The sequence below is a fragment of the Notothenia rossii genome, assembly GCF_949606895.1.
Source record: "Notothenia rossii genome assembly, chromosome: 6".
Classification (NCBI taxonomy): domain Eukaryota; kingdom Metazoa; phylum Chordata; class Actinopteri; order Perciformes; family Nototheniidae; genus Notothenia; species Notothenia rossii.
Window position 1 is genome coordinate 51,399,149 of NC_136909.1, and position 20,979 is coordinate 51,420,127.

General features: G+C 40.9%; 1 long non-coding RNA gene across 1 annotated transcript; it reads left to right on the forward strand.

Annotated features, from left to right (window-relative positions):
- Nucleotides 1-7,520: 7,520 nt before the first annotated feature.
- On the forward strand, nt 7,521-20,666 carry LOC307043166. Its single transcript, XR_013809294.1, has 2 exons — nt 7,521-10,831; nt 20,397-20,666. It is a non-coding gene; the product is annotated as an uncharacterized lncRNA (long non-coding RNA).
- Nucleotides 20,667-20,979: the final 313 nt, after the last annotated feature.

Here is a 20,979-nt window from a genome sequence, read left to right on the forward strand (position 1 = left end):
TAGGAGGAGCTTGGCTCCCCCAAAGAGGGAGGGAGCTCCCCTGAAGGCTGACTTTGAGATAAATAGGGGGAGCCCAAAACAGTCGTGCATATTTGTGTCACACAGATTAGAAATGTTGAGTTTCTGTAAATAACAGTTCTTGAAATAAATAATAGTTATTGTTCATTACAGTTTCTGAATATTTGTTTTATATTTGTGAATATGTCTGGGTGTTGCCATCTGTATGTGTCGGCGCTGCATTCTTACTTACGTTGCTATGATTATGGCGGTGATGCCGGCGCGGTATTTGAAATGTTCATATTGATATTTTTTTAACTCTGGCTGTGTAATAAAAAAATATGGCAAAACGAAAACAGCCAAGCGTCACAGCTTTTGGATTCACAAGCAAAGAAGCGAAGGAGTCTAAAAATGACAACGTGAACGGAAAACCACTTTTAGTTGGCCGGCTGTAAGCGGCGTTAGGGTCGAGTTTGACAGCTCCACACCGAGGGAGAGGCCTGCCGATGCGGAGCCTGAAGAGGCTTCAACAACGGCCACATCCGCCGGCATAGTGACACCGTCTGTATTAGTAGAAGAGTGTTTTTATAGCAATTGATCGCATCCGCGCTGCTGCGCCAGTCAACAGAGCGTGCGTGTGACATATTTAGTAGCAGGATGTGCTCTGAAAAATAGGGCTCCCCGAAAGCAAATGGGTAATTCGAAAACTGACAGAGCTGCCTCTATACAAATCAAACTGTAGAAGGTGTGAAAGCACCTATTGTTTTAAATAATGGTCGGAATGTGACCTGTGAGCCTTCTGAATTACCGTGGGACAGCACATTCTAAACTAAAATGTTCAATCAATAAAGTAACATCTTATCTTATATTAATAATATCTTCATATTAATAATAATAATAAATCATACAGTATGTGTCCGAAAGGGAGCAGGAGGAAGCAAACACAAAAATATACTGCATATTAAAGCAAACGATTGTAAAGGTTAAAGTATGAGCATAACAAATAAAGAAGTGTAATGTAAACATTTACATTATAATTATGATTATTTAATATATAAAGACTATATGTTATTGAATTACAAGATTAGATATACTTTAGTTGATCTAAAATATTGATGTGTTAAAATGCTCTTCAAAACACAACTGAAAGTCCATGAAACTTGTCTTTCTGTATTTGTGAATGAAGCGCCATCTCCTGGTTAAAACCTGAAATTGAAAATCTGGCAACGCCCTCTTGGAAAATAGTGGGAGGGCTTAACATTCCTCTATACTGGTCTTTGGCTGGTGGTAGGCAGGAAGCTGTAAGCTGGAGTCCGAAATTCAGTGCTCCATCTGTAAATCTATCATTATATATGATCATTGTATACTTCATCACATTACATGTTACTTGTTAGATGTGTTTAATGCCTCACTCATTATGGATACATGTGTTATTTCTGTGCCCCAGGACATCCTTGGTGTAAATTCATTCTGAATTAGAAATTGAACATTAAAAATTAGATTTATATTCAGGTTATGAATTGTTAATAATGCTCGAATAGTATCCTTATTTGGGGTAGGCACAATATGAGCATAATCATACATTCAATCTGCAAAAATTCAGTTTATAGGCAAAAATATTATTGTTGGTGACATGATTATTTATTGCTCTCGCAAAAACACCTTGTTTCAAATAGCATATTTACAAGAAATTCATTTTGGTTTGTTTCTAGAATCCTTTTAACCACTTTCTGTCTCTTTTTTAGGTTATAATGTTTATAAATGCCATCTCAAATGTGTGGCCAGCAGCCATTATCACTGTGGCTTTTGCCCAACAATCATTGGGAGAAAGGAGATGTTCTTTAGTCACTTTAAAAACTGCTGCACCGAACATCCAACTACGTTGACGGCGGCCCCAGCAACCACAACGACTCCTCCAGTGATGGCCCAGACGGCCGCTCCAGTGAAGGCCCCGACGGCCGCTCCAGTGATAGCTCCGGCTGCTGCAGCAACATGGCACAATATTTCCACAGCCCCCAAAATTGATGTCAAAGCGCTAAACATGTTGTTTTTGTCGCCTACCACTAAAAAGGAAAAACCTACAAATGCACATACAAAGGCACCACTCATCCAAAACATCGGACATCACAGCAAATCGCCACCTAAAATCATAGTGCATAGATAAAAAAAAAGGGGACCTTTTGCAGTTTCCAGGACCTTTAAGGGTCCTGTGCACTGTATTCATGTCCACATCTATCTTGGGTATCACCTGTCAGTTGGAAACGTGCAACAGGGCATATGACTATGCACGGAGAAGTGGGCTAGTCGGGTTTGACTGTGTCCATGTCCAGTCCTTGACGTACAGCCCTCTGGCCACCAATTCACCTATTGTTCACGACGAAGGGATTCTCACAGACATGGTAGTGGGTTACTACTCCTAAAACACATACTACATAGAACTTATGGTACATGCAACATTTGTTTTGTGTGGTACTGTGTCATTCTGAATCAAGCCTGGATCGTTTTTGGAGGAGTTAAACCGTGCATATCAAAATAATGGTTGACTGTCTGATGCCCCTGGACACTGATGAGGACCACTCCTATAACAGGAGGCCTTACAGCTTCCTTCCTAAAGAGTCGGTTAGTGAATGGACACATAAAAGTGTACAACCCCTGATGCATGTTGAAGTATTATTTGCATTATTTGAAGTATTAAAGTAACGTATTATGGCAGAGAGTTTGATACAGCGTATTTCTGGTATATTCATTTTAATGTCACCTTATATCAGTGATGCAAATTAGTCGCTTTTCAGCGCCTCCCGCTTTTTTAACGCTGATTTGGGTGACTTGTGTAATTCGTGGAGAACCGAAGGGTTTTCGTTTTAGGAGTTTGGGGGGGGGGGGGTCAGTCCGACTAACGGACAACTTTTCACTTCAAAAAAGAAGAAGAAATCTAGACCGCAAAATAATTAAACAAGCGAGTGCCTGTTTTTCCTGGCCAAGGGCAGGTTCCTTGAACACAACACGAGCGTAACGTGTCTTCACGTGGTATATGTCTCGTCGGAAAGGAATTTAGACTAGAGTGCTGACGGAGAGCACCGGAACGCCGCTCCAGCTCTTCAAATATTGCAGTACCCATAAGGAGCCGTGGCTGTCTTTAGTTGTAAGCACAGTGGCAATCTTTTGTTATTAGCATCTGGTTAGCTAGCTATGCTAACGAATTTAAAGAGCTTTTCTACAACCAGGTGGAAAAGAGCTCTCTCCTGAGAGGCTCAAATAACCTCAGCTCAGTGAGGTTAAGCCACACCTTGATATGATCATTATAGTTATTAATGAGACATTAGAGTCTAAATGAAAAACAGGTATAAAATACTATATGAGAGTAACAAAAAAGTTCTTCAAAATAACAAGAATAGAGTTTAAAAGGGGAGTGATTTGTAAAATATCCAAAAAGAAGAATCTGCTTACAGTTCTGTTTCATATGGGTGTTGAGATGTATCCATAGATCTCTTCATGTTGCTCTCAAAGTGCACCAGATTGATGCTTTTAACTTCAATATTTAAAAAAAAATCTTCCCGGGGGAGCATGCCCCACTAGAGGAGGTGAGGTCCCACACCACTTAAATCATGTTCACATGGATAGGATACTGAATACATTTGCACACATCTTGTGTCCATATCTTTCTGCCACAACCATGAACGTGTGTGCGTGCATGCGCGAGTCATAGTAAGATATCTGGATTAAGAGGTAGCTTTTTCTTTGCACAGCATGAAAGAAAGGCCAAATTAATGGGCAGTTCAATCATTTGTACGGCCCTCGGAGGATGTTGTAAAAATTGAAAGGAAAAAGGTTCCCCAACCCTGCTGTAAATAATAATAAAAACCCTTGATTTATAACTTAACATCTCTGTCTCCTATTAATCTGAGTATATTATAAAGAATAGCCAGTTAATTGAAGTATTATAGCGCAGGCCTTTGCCAGATGGTATATTACGCTGTTTTTTTTCTGCTTCGAATAGTTCTCTCTTTTTTCACCATACGTGTGTTTGCATCCCTGTTATATAGAATGTGTGTTAAACGTGAATGGACGAGTCTATTTTTTCCTCTTAATTATAGAGAGGTTTTTTATATATATAGTTTGTTAATTAGTGTTTCATATCCAGCATGCATTAGTTAAGAAACGATAAGGATGTTGGTGTGTTGCAATGTATGTGTGTTTCTTGCAAGACTCATAAAGAGGCCTGGAGGCGATTGGGTCCCACAGTTAAAGAGACAATGGTCGGTCTGAATTCTCAATGGATGTATTCATCTTGAATTAGCTGACTTCGGAGGGGAGAGGAAGTTCAGAGATGGCCTTAGGATATAAAGAACAGTTGACCTTTGTTTGCCAACTAATCCTATGGAGAACATACAAATATAAAGCTTTCATAGAGGAAAACATGTGACATTCGTATGGTGGGCTGCATGATAAATGTGCGTGTTAAAGATGTTAAAAGGGGAATGAGTGTGCGTTCTGTCAAAGAGTCCTCTGTCATGACTCCAAAGCATTGATTTGGGGGATCTGCCTGAGGGCAGAGGGACAGAAACACACACACACACACACACACACACACACACACACACACACACACACACACACACACACACACACACACACACACACACACACACACACACACACACACACACACACACACACACACACACACACACACACACACACACACACACACACACACACACACACACACACACACGCACAAGAGATGAAGCAACAGATGGAATCGACAAACTGCTGACTCACTGCCTGGGGTCCCGCCCAGGAGTGAAACCGGCCAATGGAATACTGCCAACTCACTGGCTAGCTCGCTCAGAAGTGAACTCGCCAATAACAAATAGCTAGGGAGGAGCAAGCGATAAAACTCCTCCCCACCTGTTATACATTTTGTTTATTTTTGATGTTCGACGCTCTTGTTCTGACTGGCCGTTCCTGAGAAGTGTCTCACGCGGGGGTAAAACCTGAGCCCGGAGTACTCTGCATTTTGAAGCTGCTGTTGCGGAGTGCTTCATGATTATGTGTTGTATCTTTTACCATTAAAAGCAAACGTTATTGTTTAACCCAGGGGTTTTCAAAGTGTGGGTAGGTGAGCCTCCCCTCAGAGAACATAAGAACAGCCGCGCCCCCCCTCCCAATTATTATTGCTGTTATTATTATTATTATTATTATTGTTGTTGTTGCTATAATGCAGGGGTATTCAATTGCATTTCAAAGAGGTCCAGTAAGAGAAAATGTAATTAAATGCTCTGTTTTCGCTGTCTACCTTCCGCCATTTGAAATTACTCCGACTGTTTTTCTCCTCTCATCTCGTCTCTGTTTGTGTGTGTTTGAATCTATCGTGCTGACTGCACCGATTTGATTGGCTGAGTAGCGTCACCTCCTTAAAACATTAAACAATAACTTTTTTAAACCTTTTTATTTTTTATGTTTTAAACATATTGTATAAAACTCCCCCATTACTTGGACTATTCCTTGCACCCCTCTAGAATAAGCCCGAATGGTCTCAACCATATTGCATCAGTAGCGTGCACTTGTTATTATAACAAGATCGCAAGGACACTGGTAGCGATCGGAACATTGAGTGTTGTTCAGTTTGTGTGTTGTGGAACATGCGTGTCCGTGCATGAAAATATACCACACACCCAATTACAATTGCATGTTCAATTCACTACCCTGGAAGTTAATACAGTTGTTAAAGTTGGAACAGCCTGTGGACAGCCGTTCTTCCTTGCATGTCAGTCGCCGACACCTTCTTACAGAGGACAGGCACATCTAGCTGCAGCACGACCCGTATATTTCCGCACGCCGTGTTCTCAAGACATATTTTTTTTTAACATTTTCAACATGGTGGATAAATCCTTATATTCTCCCGGCAACACACTGAACGTCAACTTTGCCTCCTTATTACACTCACCCCTACTTTAGATGGAACAATGAGTCTGCGTCTTTGATGCACACAGGAATAAACGCAGATCATACTCTGGCTGCAGCCTTTACCGGTACTTGCTTTTGATCAAAGTCAATGTGGAAAACCTGCACTCACACAGATAGGTGGAGGTGAAGGGAATGAGCACTTTTACAGCCTTTTTGGCGAGGTGGGGGAACTCGGTCTCCAAAGACAGCCACAAGTGGGCAAGTGTCACTTTACTCGTCTTTTTCTCGTTCTTTTGTGTCTCATGCTGCGCCTCCCCTGAAGCTCTCTGGCGCCCCCCAGGGGAGGCGCGCCTCACACTTTGAAAACCGCTGGTTTAACCCTTATCCTGGTGTTTTGAGTTTTCCTTCTTTTGAGAACCCGCTCATATAGGAATGGCGCGGAGCAGAGGTTCTGCCCCAACAAAGTGAATTTATAATATTACATATATGACTTCTTTATACCATCTTGTCTTATCAGTGATATGGAACTTTGTTCTCATGACCTCACCAAGAACATGAGTGAGGAAGCGCACCAAAGGCTGAAGGACTTGTGAAAGATTCAGAGGAGTTTTTAAATAGGCTTTAAACTCCTGCAGGTCAATATTTGTTTAAGTTGACCAGCTCTGATTTTCCACATGATGTTCTGTTCAATAAATGTTCATTGAGGAAAACGGTATCAGTGTCTTATTTTATATACATCACAGTGAATGCTGAACTTGCCGGACCATATACTGTAGTTGAAAGTACACAATGAAACACTGGCTTGCTTGTATCAAATCAATACAATTCCCACATGCCCTACCCCGGAACCTGCGGTCTTCAGACTCTGGCCCCCCGCACCAACCTGCGATCCTTCGGGGACAGATCCTTCAGTATGGCAGCCCCCACTCTCTGGAACACTCTCCCTGCGGAGATCTGCAACATCCCCAGGCTTGACACTTTCAAAAGGGCCCTCAAGTCCCATCTGTCTGCCAAGGCCTTTGGCCCCAAATCTATTTGTTGTTTGTCTGACTGCCTTTTGTTATGTTTGTTTCTACTCCTGTTCTTCTTTTTAAAGGGACCTTGGGTCTCATGAAAGGCGCTATATAAATCAAAGTATCAAATTATTATTAATACATCATTGGAACGGTAAGAATCTCAGCTACAACACTGACTAAAGCCTTTCCATCTCCAGTATGCCTACATGACAAGCATTTTATAATAAGATAAACATATCTTTGAATTATTGCAAAATTATAAAATAAAATTCACCCCTGCTGTCATTCTGGCTTTCACTGTTCAAATGAGATGTCAACCATCAAAATGGGATAAGGGGTTCCAAGGGGTTCTCAAACGGATAGGTTATTAATTTATTTGCACTTGTTAGAAATTAAAATCAATGTTGATATGGCGTAATTTGAATTAAATACACTATTTGATTTAAATCAGTTTTATTCTGAAAAACCGGAAGTTCTCACTATTAGTTTAACACTTGTATTCTGAAAATGTGTCACTTCCGGTTAGCATTTAGCATCTGGCGGAATCATGAGATTTCAAAGTTTGAACCAAGGTGAAATTACATGTGATGTTGTACACTGAGCACACTGGGATTAGCACTCATGTATTGACGCTGAATAATGTGTAGCAGGGAATGTTTAAATAACGACAGACGCCAGAATGATGCAATTTAGCAACAGAAAAAGGCAGGAATTGCATTGGACCCGCCCCCCGACGACGCCGGCCAATAGGAGAAGACCTCAGATGACAACAGGAAGAGCAAGCCAAGAATTGATCTCTTTGACCCCCTGACCTGAACTGACCGGTCGGATGTGGAGAGCGCCTCCACTCGCACATTTCATTTTTTACACCACCGCATCTTTTGTGTAATTAAATGCTGTTAACTTTTATAAGCTTCCCTTGACTCTTTTCAGTCTCTCCTGCCTTCAGGGTTCTAGAATTGCTTTCAATTTGGCGTCCCTGGGTGGACCTGAAGCAGGATAGAGCTGAGTAGAGGGGAAGGCTGCAAGCTAACTAGCATCACACCAGGCTGCACAAAGGGGAGGACATGCGACAGACTCACTGCTGGAGTTTTTGGCTGGGCCTAAACGAAAGGTGAGACAGTCACCTGTTCAATTAAAAAACTGTATAGTTAAATAACTTACATTAGGTGCAAGCGTTGGTAGTGATCTGTAGATTGATCTGTGGTGATAATGTGGTGATTGCGAGTGGTGTGGAGATTGTATATAGTGTTTCTATTCATCTCTGTTGTATCTTCGGCGCCGCCCGATTAATGTGAATATTACATAGTCTTAAGACCTTCTGGGGAGGCACTAGATTTTATCTGGTTTACACTGGACTGGGTCCATTCATGTTAGTCTATATGTGTTAAACTGGCGTAGTCTGGTTTAATAAAGTATATTGTGTGGAGTTTTTAAGCCGAAAAGTATATTTTTTTGCGATGTTCTAAGCCGAAACGTTTGTGTACAAGTTTGGTATGAGATCAGCTTTTAAGGTCAGCATCTATAGAATTTAGAGCTAAGATAAATGAAGATTGTGTTGTTTTGTATTGTCAAGCAGTGTGGTTTTAATCTGCACATGTTGAGTGTTCCCCTTCCCCCAGTCACATGAGGTTTATGCTATACTGCTAAGCTAGTTAGCTAGCCAGTTGGCATTACTAGATGATGAAGTAGTTTGAGTGAAGATACAACCGGTAATTACTGATTAAATACACAGGGATGGTGTAGATCAGCGGTCGGGAACCTATGGCTCGCGAGCCATATATGGCTCTTCCGGTGATGGCATATGGCTCCCAGACAATTTTGAGTTTAAAAAAAAAAAAAAAAAAATCAGTTTGGAACTGATTTTAAAATACTTGTGATATTTCTTAATAATACTGTGTAATTTTAAAGTAAATAGAAATTAGTTTTGAAGATAAATGTCACGGGTCACGGGTCACCCGTGGGTTGTAACGGAAAAGATGGCGAAAAGAAAAAAAGACGATGATTACCGTGCATTCCAGGTTGCTGCATGGACAGTCAGAGGAATTTGCGTTTGTGGAGAGAGCAGGATCTGCGGTATGTCTAATATGCAATGATAAAATTGCATCGATGAAACGGTCAAATATATAGCGGCACTTCGATACGCACCATGCTTCATTTGCATCGAAATATCCAGCGGGGGACAGCAGGAAAAGGGCATGCGAGGAGCTAGAGCGGAGAGTGCAGACGAGTCAGCAGTAACTACGTGTGTGGACCAAGCAAGGTGACGCGAATTCCGCTAGCTTTGCGGGAGCTTTGGCAATAGTAAGGGATGGAAAGCCATTCACAGATGACGAGTATGCCAAAACATTCATGCTTGATGTGGCCAATGAACTGTTTGATGACTTCCCAAATAAAGACAAGATAATCAAACGAATAAAAGACATGCTCCTGTCAGCAAGAACTGTGCACGATCGTAGCATCATGAGGGCAAATCAAGTCGAGGAAACACAAATTAAGGACATAAATGCCGGGACATACTTTTCTCTCGCGTTAGATGAGTCAACAGACGTTAGCCATCTATCTCAGTGCAGTATAATTGCCAGGTATGCTGCAGGTGACACACTGCGTGAGGAAAGCTTGGCTGTTTGGCCAATGAAACAAGAGGAGAGGATTTATTCACGTCTTTTATGGAGTTTGCTAAAGAAAAAAAACTACCGATGGATAAACTTATTTCTGTCTGTACTGATGGTGCACCCTGTATGTTGGGGAAGAACAAAGGATTTGTAGCGCTTCTCCGTGAACATGAAAAGAGAGCCATCCTAAGTTTTCATTGCATCCTGCACCAGGAGGCGCTTTGCGCTCAGACGTGTGGCCAGGAGCTTGGTGAGGTGATGTCGCTGGTCATTCGAGTGGTCAACTTTATTGTTGCCCGAGCTTTAAATGATCGCCAGTTTAAAGCTCTGTTAGAAGAAGTTGGGAATCATTATCCCGGTCTGCTTTTACACAGCAACGTGCGTTGGTTGTCAAGGGGGAAGGTGCTCAGCCGTTTTGCAGCTTGCCTGAGTGAAATCCGGACTTTTCTTGAAATGAAAGGCGTCAAGCATCCCGAGCTAGACAACACTGACTGGCTCCTGCAGTTTCACTATCTCGTTGACATAACTGGCCATCTGAACCAGCTCAATGTGAAAATGCAAGGTATTGGAAATACAATCTCATCCCTTCAACAAGCAGTGTTTGCATTTGAAAGCAAGCTGGAAGTCTTTCTCAGGGACATTGAAACAGGTCGTCTTCTGCACTTTGAAAGACTGCAACAATTTAGAGATGCATGCTTAGCAAGTGACTCCACTCAACATCTGGATCTCCAGCAGCTAGCTGGCTTTACGTCCAATCTCCTGCAGTCATTCAAAGCACGTTTTGGAGAATTTCGTGCGCGCACTGGTCTTTTCAAGTTCATCACTCATCCACATGAGTGTGCAGTGGACAAAATCGACCTGACATGCATCCCCGGGAGACTTTGAGCTGGAAGTTGCTGACCTGAAGGCATCAGACATGTGGATGAGTAAGTTCAAGTCACTTAATGGAGAGTTGGAAAGTCTTGCGCGACAGCGAGCAGAGCTGGCGAGGGAACACAAGTGGACAAAAATGAAAAATCTTCAACCTGAAGACCAGCTGATTCTTAAAACTTGGAACGAGCTTCCTGTGACATACCACACAATGCAGCGTGTGAGTATTGCCGTATTGACCATGTTTGGCTCTACATATGCATGTGAGCAGTCATTCTCGCATATGAGGAACATTAAGACCAACCTACGCTCACGTTTAACTGATGGAAGCCTCAACGCCTGCATGAAGCTCAACCTCACCACGTATGAACCAGACTACAAGGCCATCAGCAAAACCATGCAGCACCAGAAGTCGCATTAAAAGTAAGACATATTTAATTTATTATATTTTTAAAATACTATATGGCTCTCAATGAAATATATTTAGAAATATTTGGCTTTTATGGCTCTCCCAGTCAAAAAGGTTCCTGACCCCTGGTGTAGATGAACGTTGAGAGTAGATAGTTGTTTTGTTTTTCATGCTTTTCAAAGAAAGTCATTTGAACTTTATTATTTTGGGGAAATAAACAGGAAGTAGGTTTATGAACCAGAAGTACTAGTTGATACATTTGAGAGGAGTTAAAAATAAAACAGCTCCCCTAGCGGACATAATAAGTATTACAGTTAATACATTCTTCACCACACAAATAAAGATTACATGTGGTTTCTTTGAATTTAAGTATTGTAGTTGATACATTTTATGACCTTTGCATAATTTCATAAACTTGAGTATACACTGTACACGGTTTATTTGGGTTTTGAAGTATTATTTGAATTATTTGAAGTATTAAAGTAACGTGTTATGGCAGGAAAGTTCACTCTGGTATATTCATTTTAATGTCACCTTATATATTCGTGGGTGTTAAATTTGAAAGTATATTTTTACTGTTTAAATAATAGAGAGGCTTTTCATATATTCCTGAAACAATGTCCCACTAATAATAAATTAAAGCAATAGTCTTTTCTTCCACTTTTCATGTGTAGTCAAAAGGGTGGTTTTATGACCTTTGACATCTGCTTTGCAGTTCCCAGCAAGGAAGGGGCCCTGAGTCTCTAGCTTCCTCTGCTAATTGCTAAAACCCGTATTGATTAGCCCAAAGGGAAATGTGCCTCAGATACAAGACAGTTGAAGCCTTGTAGAATTAATGATTTATCTCCTACAGACCCCAAAAGAGGCCTTGAGACTTGGGTCACCCAGCAGTAAATGAGATAAAGGTCCTTTTGAGCTTATCAATAAAATGTATTCATTCCTAGTAAGCTGACTTTGGGGTGAAGGGAAGTTCAGGGAAGCCATTAAGCGATAAGAACAATTAACTTCTGTTAAAGATACATGATACGATGTTTGTGTGTGTTGAAGATGTTTAGGGGGAATGAGTATGTGTCCTGTCAAAGAGTCCTCTGTCATGACTCCAAATCATTGATTGGGGGATCTGCCTAAGGGCAGAGGGACAGAACACACACACACACACACACACACACACACACACACACACACACACACACACACACACACACACACACACACACACACACACACACACACACACACACACTGAAGCAAACGATGGAATCAACAAACTGACTTACTACCTGGGATCCCGCCCAGAAGGGAAGCCGACCAATGGAACACTGCCAACTCACTGTCTAGCTCGCTCAGAAGTGAACTCTGTGTATAAATGTTGTGATCATTTTGAAGATCGGCGCTCTTGTTTCTGACTGGCCGTTCCTGAGACATGTCTCACACGGTGGTAGAACCTGAGCCCGGACTACTCTGCAGAGTGCTTCGTGATTCGGTGATGTATTTGTATGTTTTACCATTAAAGCAGATTATTGTTTAACTTGCATTCTGGTGTTTCTTAATCCCTTCCTTTTTACGAATTTACCCAGCTTACCAAACGACACGCGGAGACGAGGTTGGTTTTAAACATCCTCCAAATCTCCAACAGTTTGCACCATATTCCTATTTTCATATTACTAAGTCAAAACCATACACTGTTCATTTTTATTTATTTATTCAGATTTAAAAAAATTGCATAATTTTAATTTAATTTGTCTAATTTGATTTTGATTATCCAATTTCAGTTTTACAACATTTTAATTTATTTTTCCAATTTCTATTTTAAAAATTACCAGATTTTAAAGTTAAGTTCAGATGACATAGGATATCTTTGTACAGAATACAAAGGTACTATTCAGAGGATTAGTAATTCATTTTTGATAACTTAATAATATTATCCAAGTACTTAAACATGTCGCCAAAAGAGACCAAGTTGAGACCAGTCGCAGAGCCAGGCTCAACTACAGATATCAAGGAAAGGGTAAAAATCAGATCAGATTTAACAGTTCCAAGTAAAAGACAGAAGACATGGAACCAAATGGAGAAACTGTTAGAACAGTGGCAAACGAGAGGATTGATTCCAGCAGATGATCAACCTGGACCAACGGAAGCCCATAGAAAAGCTGTAGTTGAACATGAGAATGCTGAATATCTACAACAGGAAAAAGCATGGATCAAAGCCGGATCTTGGTATGGACCTGAAAACATTGCTATGAACAGAGCTGAAAAAAGAAAAGCTATGGTTGCAATTCTGGTATTCCATCTGGAAGATGCCAGCCAAGGATTGACAAACAGCTTACATGTGGTAGAACTCAGCAGAAGAATGGAAGAGGAGACCAACAGAAGAATGGAAGAACTCAGCAGAAGAATGGAAGCAGAACTCTGCAGAAGAGAGGAAGAATCCAACAGAAGAATGGAAGAACTCGGCAGAATAATGGAAAAGGAACTCAACAGAAGAATGGAAGAGCAGCTCAACAGAGGAATGGAAGAGAGACGAAAAGCAGATGAAGCACACAATGACATTATTGAAGAGAGACGAAAGGCAGTTGAAGCCCATAATGACATTGTTGCAGAAAGACAAAAGGAGGAAGATAAATACCAACAACTTCTGGCGGAAAGACGACAAGAAGATGTAAGATTCCAGGACATGATGGCAGATAGACAACGGAGAGAACAAGAAGAACGAAGAACCGGTGCATATACCTCCATGCCATTGATAGCGGCTGGAAGAGGAGGATTTCAATACCAACCATGGACTCACAGGGACATGGAAGCATTAGTGTCAAAGCTACCTCCACTCACGAAAGGAGGTCAGAAGTGGGTGAATGATCTGGAGAGATACACAGCCCAAGACCACCTGTGCTTGGGAGACATGAGGGCCCTGCTCGGACGGATTGAAGGACGACTTGAAGTGAGAGCGATAGATTCCGAGACCAATTGCACAAATTACCCAGATGACACTCCATTCAATTACATCAGGTGGAATTATTGGGCTGCTATTCGTCACATCTACCCGACAACACGCAGTTTTCATGCTCTCAGCAGCTTGAAGAAGGAGCCGGGGGAAGACATGCATGCATTCTTGAAGAAATGTGAAGAAGTGTGGGAGGCTTGCACGGGTGAAAGACATGATCTTTCTCCAGCTATTGAAATGGTGTGGAAGAACTCTCTCATTAAAGCCCTTCCCCTAGCAGTGCAGGCACGTCTGGAAGAAGTGGTGGGATTGGACAATAAACCCGCTGAACAATGGAGACAACATCTCATTCACCACGATATCAGACACCAGGCGGAAAAAACAGGACTTGAAGAGGACGATAAAATCCAAGCAAGGAGACTCGTGAAGTTACAAATAGCTGAGAAAGATACTGAAGCTAATCAGATGGCCCTACTAGCAGAGAAGGCAGGGTGGACACCTCCAACAGTTCAAACTCAGGAAGAACCAGAGAATCAAATGCAGAACCAACAAAGCGGAGGAGGAAGTGTATGTCCACAAAACCAAGTCCAGCAGATACCTGTTTATCTTCCTACGCAAGTACAGCCACAAGCGCCACAGTATCTTCAACAGCAGACACCTGTGTACCTTCCTAGGCAAGTACAGCCACAAGCACCACAGTATCTTCAACAGCAGACACCTGTGTATCTTCCTACGCAAGTACAGCCGCAAACACCGCAGTATCTTCCCACACAATTCCAGCAACAGAAAATACCTTTGTATCTTCCTACACAAGTACAGCCGCCAGCTCAGGTATACACTCCCATACAGCATCAACAAAAGGGACAATGGAGAGGAAAGCAACGCTCAAGAGGAAGAAGAGATAGCGGCTGCTTCATATGCGGTGATTGTAGACATTTGGCCAGAGATTGCCCCACTCAGCAATATCCACCACAAGGTATAACCTCAAAATACAGAGGAGAACCCGTGTTAGATACGAGAAAAATTGAGGCGGAAGCATATGCCAGGGCCATGACGAATATTTCTGTTGGACCAGGGGATTGGGTAAATGTAAAAATCCACAAGATGAACTTGTTGCAACCTGTATGGGGTGGACCGTGGGAAGTTGTAGAACGCACTGCAGATGCACTCCGGATCAAAGTTAAAAAAAGGAACATGTTGGCACCCACTTACACAGTATGTAGCCGTACCGCCACATTTCCAGAAACGGCACGGCAGTTAGAACTGATTTTGGAAAACTGGTTCAAAACAATAAGGAATCGAAATTTTTTACAACGACAGCACCAGGAGATGAGTAAACTCAAGAATCCGTTGAGTGTAAATACATAAAGAAAAACACATTTTTACACTCAAACTGTTTGCACATCGTAGACAAGGAATGTAGACAATATAAATAAATGTTCACCAAAAGTAATAGGTATAATGGAAAGTAGACATAGCCCTACACTTGAGTCAAATTATATTGCTGTGATCTGATTGGTGTGCTCTGCAGGTTTACTATTGTTCTAAGTAACAGTGGGATTTAGAATATTGGAGAAAATATGGAGATGTTCTTTCGTAGTGTGTGGGATATGTGATGCTTGAAACATGTAGGTGTTTCAATTTATGGGAGAAAATGGTTTCCTGAAAGAGTTATGTTGGGTAAATATGTAACAATGGGTGAAACCATTTTTAGAGGGAGTTTTTGTAATATCATTAGTAGACATTAATTGTGTTGTTTAGATGGCATTTAACAACTAAGACGGATAGTATGATTAGAAAAAGACAGAGTGGAAAGGGTTGGATTTATTTAACCTCAGTGTGCTAGACTTCTTATAGGTAATGCGTCCAGAGACCTGGACTCCCCCTGAGTCAGAAAGGCTACGACCACGTCCGTACCAGACAGAGAACCAGAGCTGAAACAACAACAACAACAACAGAACTGCAGCCAGAACTATCTCCACCTGAGGCATCCAGAACCAAACGGCTTGCTGACATACAGAGATACTCTCATCAGTCCCTCAGACCGGGCATGAAGTTCCAAGCTGAGCCACGAGATTTGGCAAGTGCAAAGTGTGAAACTTGAGAGCAGAATCCGCCCTCCATAAAAACAGTGAAGAGACTGTAAAGGAGGAGATGACATGCAAAGCAGTGCAAGAACAGTGGCATGATGTGGGCTGCAGATGTAACTGGGCCAAAGGCTGCCTAAAAGAGTTACAGCGGATGGATTCAAGAGTTGATGGACTGAAGAGAAGATAGAATCAGAGGAGTTGGCATGGTCGATTAGAAGTGAGGAGGCCGTGGTCACGGCTTGAGACAACCAGAGGAGGAGAAGAGGAGAACGGGAATGAGTGAGTTTACACATAAATACACTTATTCACAAACGCACATAAAAGAGACTACATTTAAATAACTTGAATTGACTTGATAAGTACGTGAAGACAATACATTTATTAACCATGAATTAATCAATTGGTAAATTAAAAATAGCAGTAAAGAGGTAAAGTAAAATGAGAAAATCACACTGAGGGAGACATGATGGAAATATTCACTCCACTTTAAGCAGTGGGTGTTTTGGAGTACAGAGTAGAACCATATTCTTCAATCTTTTCATCATGTAAACAAATTATTCTTTTAGAGATTTTTATTCACGTGTGAATAAAGTAGTGATCTCATTTGTTACAATATTGATCACCATTAAAAGGATAGTTTTAGGAACCGATCTATAAGACACATCTGTATTTGTATGGATCATGTTAAAGGAAGAGCTAGTGCCAAGCCAAATATAGTATTCCAATCTAAAGTGTTGATTTCTCCATTGTAGCATAGGTATTACCATAGGAGGGCTTTCAGATGGAAATATGAAATGACTTCTGTTTTAAAATCCTTGAAAAAGGAGGGAGTAATTGTCACATGTTCGGACACCCAAGGTTCCACACACTGCTAAAGAGTTTAACATTGTTTTTTAAGTAGACCAGAAATGAAGATAGATGAGCTATGAAATACATAGCAGAGCTACACAGATCCTAGTAATGGTTTGACTCAAGATAATAGTTATCTACACAAGTTTCTGAATTAGATCTATTAGACATTGTAATACTAATTAGGTGTAAATGAATTGCAGTAGTAGTAGTAGTTCTATAAGGAAGTGAGTTTTGTACCAAGTTTCAGGAAAGATGGGAGGCAGAAGTCCAAATGGAAAGTTAGAACCACCTTGAAAATCATAGTTGAAATCGTGAATGAATAAGGAATGGCGCTCCACATATGACATATTTGTGTAGATAACGGGAACCCGCCTATGCTGAAATACCTCTGAAAAGACTCTGCAGAGCACGACATGGCCAAAAGACCGAGACCAAATTACCTTTGACCCTGACTGACAGTGTGACAAAAGCACTGTCAATGACTGACTCTGGGGTGTACCTGACCAAACCTGACGTGACAACCAGACAGTGTGAGTGTGAATGAATGCCGGCATGTGATCAGTGTAACTGCATGATTCTAAAACAATAACTAACCAAGCATGTTTTTGGACTAACATATTATTTTGGAGCTCCAAGGGAAACGAGAGGTTTCCTAAAAATTCCATAAAAAGGGGAAACCGGACATGTGACCCGTTTCTAATCTACTTGATGATATTTTATTCCCACAGGAGTTGGCGGTTTGCAAATGTAAAACTCAAACTAAAATCTGAAGATTCTGTTTCTTTTGGGCCTGAAAGACGGAGAGAAACACTTATTTTCACTGAAGTGTTTACTGTGGAAATAATAATAATGGATTTAAAATTGTAAACAATGTTCGTTATGTCCCTAACCAATATTTACCTGAACGTTTTTTCCCCCTCCCAATTACAGGATTTTGTTACACATGAGTTCATGTGTAAAAAGGGGGGAGTGTGTATAATGTATAATGTCAACATGGTTGTAAATGTAATATTCACAATTTAAATTGTTCTTTAAGGATTGAAAGAAACTTTCCGCCCCAACCCAGATGTTCAAACTGAGCATTGAAGATAGTTTTAGGATTAACCTGCTCCATATCTAGGGATAATATACTGTTTGGTGAATGTTGACATGTTTCTAATATTGATTGAGTTATAACCGGTAACACAGATGCAGAATCAGTGGCCAAGGGGCTACTGTGAGAGATGTAATTCCAGAATGGAATACAGAAGAAGTTGACCTGTGATAATGAAACAATTTTGTAATATTTCAACAGATATTAAAGTACCTGAGGTTTGAAATATAGAAAGAACATATTACAGTTAAGCTAAAACATAGTAATGTAATGAGACAGAATTTAATTTAGACAATATCTTGTAACTAGCCTGGTAAAAGAAGTAAAGGCCATAGACTTTATTGTTTAGGTCATTATGGGGATATACATTTCATTTAAATTCATAATAGAAAGATATTTGATGGCAGTATGTTGGATTTCTGTATTCATTTTTCAGCTTGATAATAGATAGGTAGAAGCAGTATTGCCAGGTGCAATCGATGGGATTTCTGCACACGATCCAAGCAGAGAATGACGTACCTTACAGGACAGACACGCTCAGGAAATCATTCACTCTGACATCATCATGACTTTAGTTGTTTTTGAATCATAATGAAATTGTATTACATAACGTTAGTGTGTTTTTACCACAAACAGGAATAGTTAATTGTTATATTAGATTTGAGAAAGATTACAAGGATTTTATTTAGTTCACCATGAAGATGTTTTTTGTTTGTAACATATGCCAAGTAGTAAGATTCAAATATCAGCAGGTTCTGAATTATTATTCCTCTGTCCCAGAACCAACAAGAATGTGGATGGAGAGAACTATATCTACTGGAGCCAGCAGAGATTCGTAAATTGCACCAGAGACACAGTAAAAGGATGACACAAACAGTTAGATAAAAACAGACCGATAGAATGGCGCTAGACTTGTTTAAATAAAGAGTAATATTTAGCTATTTTTAGATAGTTTAATCCTTCTTATACTTAGTAAAAGAACAAGTGCCTTTACACCAGATACAGTATGAAGATGATTTATGATGTGAAAGGAGGGCGTTAGACGTTTTCCATACCAAGCTAATTGCTGCTATTTTGTGAAGTGACATTAAAGGTTTAAGATAGAAGTTATGCACAAATGAAAAACTTTATATTTATGATGAATATGTATTCTTATGTGTATTTTTTACTTTTATGAGTTATGTAATATGCAATGTTCGGATGATGAACTCATTGATTTCAAAATTATTTACATACCTTAAATGGTATGTAAGGAGGGATTGTTAGAAATTAAAATCAATGTTGATATGGCGTAATTTGAATTAAATACACTATTTGATTTAAATCAGTTTTATTCTGAAAAACCGGAAGTTCTCACTATTAGCTTAACACTTTTATTCTGAAAATTCGTCACTTCCGATTAGCATTTAGCATCTGGCGGAATCATACGATTTCAAACCTTGAACCAAGGTGAAATGACATGTGATGTTGCACACTGAGCACACTGGGATTAGCACTCATTTATTGAAGCTGAATAATGTGTAGCAGGTGTTGGGGCAGAATCTCTGCTCCGCGCCGTTCCTATATGAGCGGGTTCTCAAAAGAAGGAAAAATTCAAAGCACCCAGGATAAGGGTTAAACAATAATCTGCTTTAATGGTGCAAACATACAAATACATCACCGAATCACGAAGCACTCTGCAGAGTACTCCGGGCTCAGGTTCTACCACCGTATGAGACACGTCTCAGGAACGGCAAGTCAAAAACAAGAGCGCCAATCTTCAAAATCATCACAACATTTATACACAGAGTTCACTTCTGAGCGAGCTAGACAGTGAGTTGGCAGTGTTCCATTGGTCGGCTTCCCTTCTGGGCGGGATCCCAGGTAGTAAGTCAGTTTGTTGATTCCATGTTGCTTCTGTGTGTGTGTGTGTGTGTGTGTGTGTGTGTGTGTGTGTGTGTGTGTGTGTGTGTGTGTGTGTGTGTGTGTGTGTGTGTGTGTGTGTGTGTGTGTGTGTGTGTGTGTGTGTGTGTGTGTGTGTGTGTGTGTGTGTGTGTGTGTGTTTCTGTCCCTCTGCCCTTAGGCAGATCCCCCAATCAATGATTTGGAGTCATGACAGAGGACTCTTTGACAGGACACATACTCATTCCCCCTAAACATCTTCAGCACACACATCCTATCATGTATCTTTAACAGAAGTTAATTGTTCTTATCGCTTAATGGCTTCCCTGAACTTCCCTTCACCCCAAAGTCAGCTTACGAGGAATGAATACATTTTATTGATAAGCTCAAAAGGACCTTTATCTCATTTACTGCTGGGTGACCCGTCTCAAGGCCTGCAGGATGTGTAGGAGATAAACATTAATTCTACAAGACTTTAACTGCCTTATATCTGAAAATGTATCCGGGAATTCCCCTGTTAATTGCAAGGACTATTGATAATTAGCAGAGAGACCCTAGGGGCCTCTTCTTGGTATCTGCTAGGCAGAAGTCACTCAATGCAGAAATCACAAGTTTAACACACATTCTATATAAGGTGACATTAAAATGAATATACCAGATTGAACTTTACTGCCATAACACGTTACTTTAATACTTCAAATAATTCAAATAATACTTCACAGGAAATGTTTAAATAACCACAGACGCCAGAATGATGCAATTTAGCTACAGAAAAAGGCAGGAATTGCATTGGACCCGCCCCCCGACGACGCCGGCCAATAGGAGAAGACCTCAGATGACAACAGGAAGAGCAAGCCAAGAATTGATCTCTTCTACCCCCTGACCTGTACTGACCGGTCGTTGGATGTGGAGAGCGCCTCCACTCGCACATTTCATTTTGTACACCACCGCATCTTTTGTGTAATTAAATGCTGTTAACTTTTATAAGCTTCCCTTGGCTCTTTTCAGTCTCTCCTGCCTTCAGGGTTCTAGAATTGCTTTCACACTAATAGTTGCTTAAAATGCTACAATAACATTTGCAATTTAATCTGCCATGTATGGTCTCTCAGCCACCGTAGTGTTGTGTCAGGTGGGCGTGTCGTGTAGGGGGCGTGTCGTGCAGTGTCGTCAATTCGCTTTTAATCTGCCATGTATGGTCTCTCAGCCACCGTAGTGTTGTGTCAGGTGGGCGTGTCGTGTAGGGGGCGTGTCGTGCAGTGTCGTCAATTCGCTTTTAATCTGCCATGTACGGTAGTGCCTCTCAGC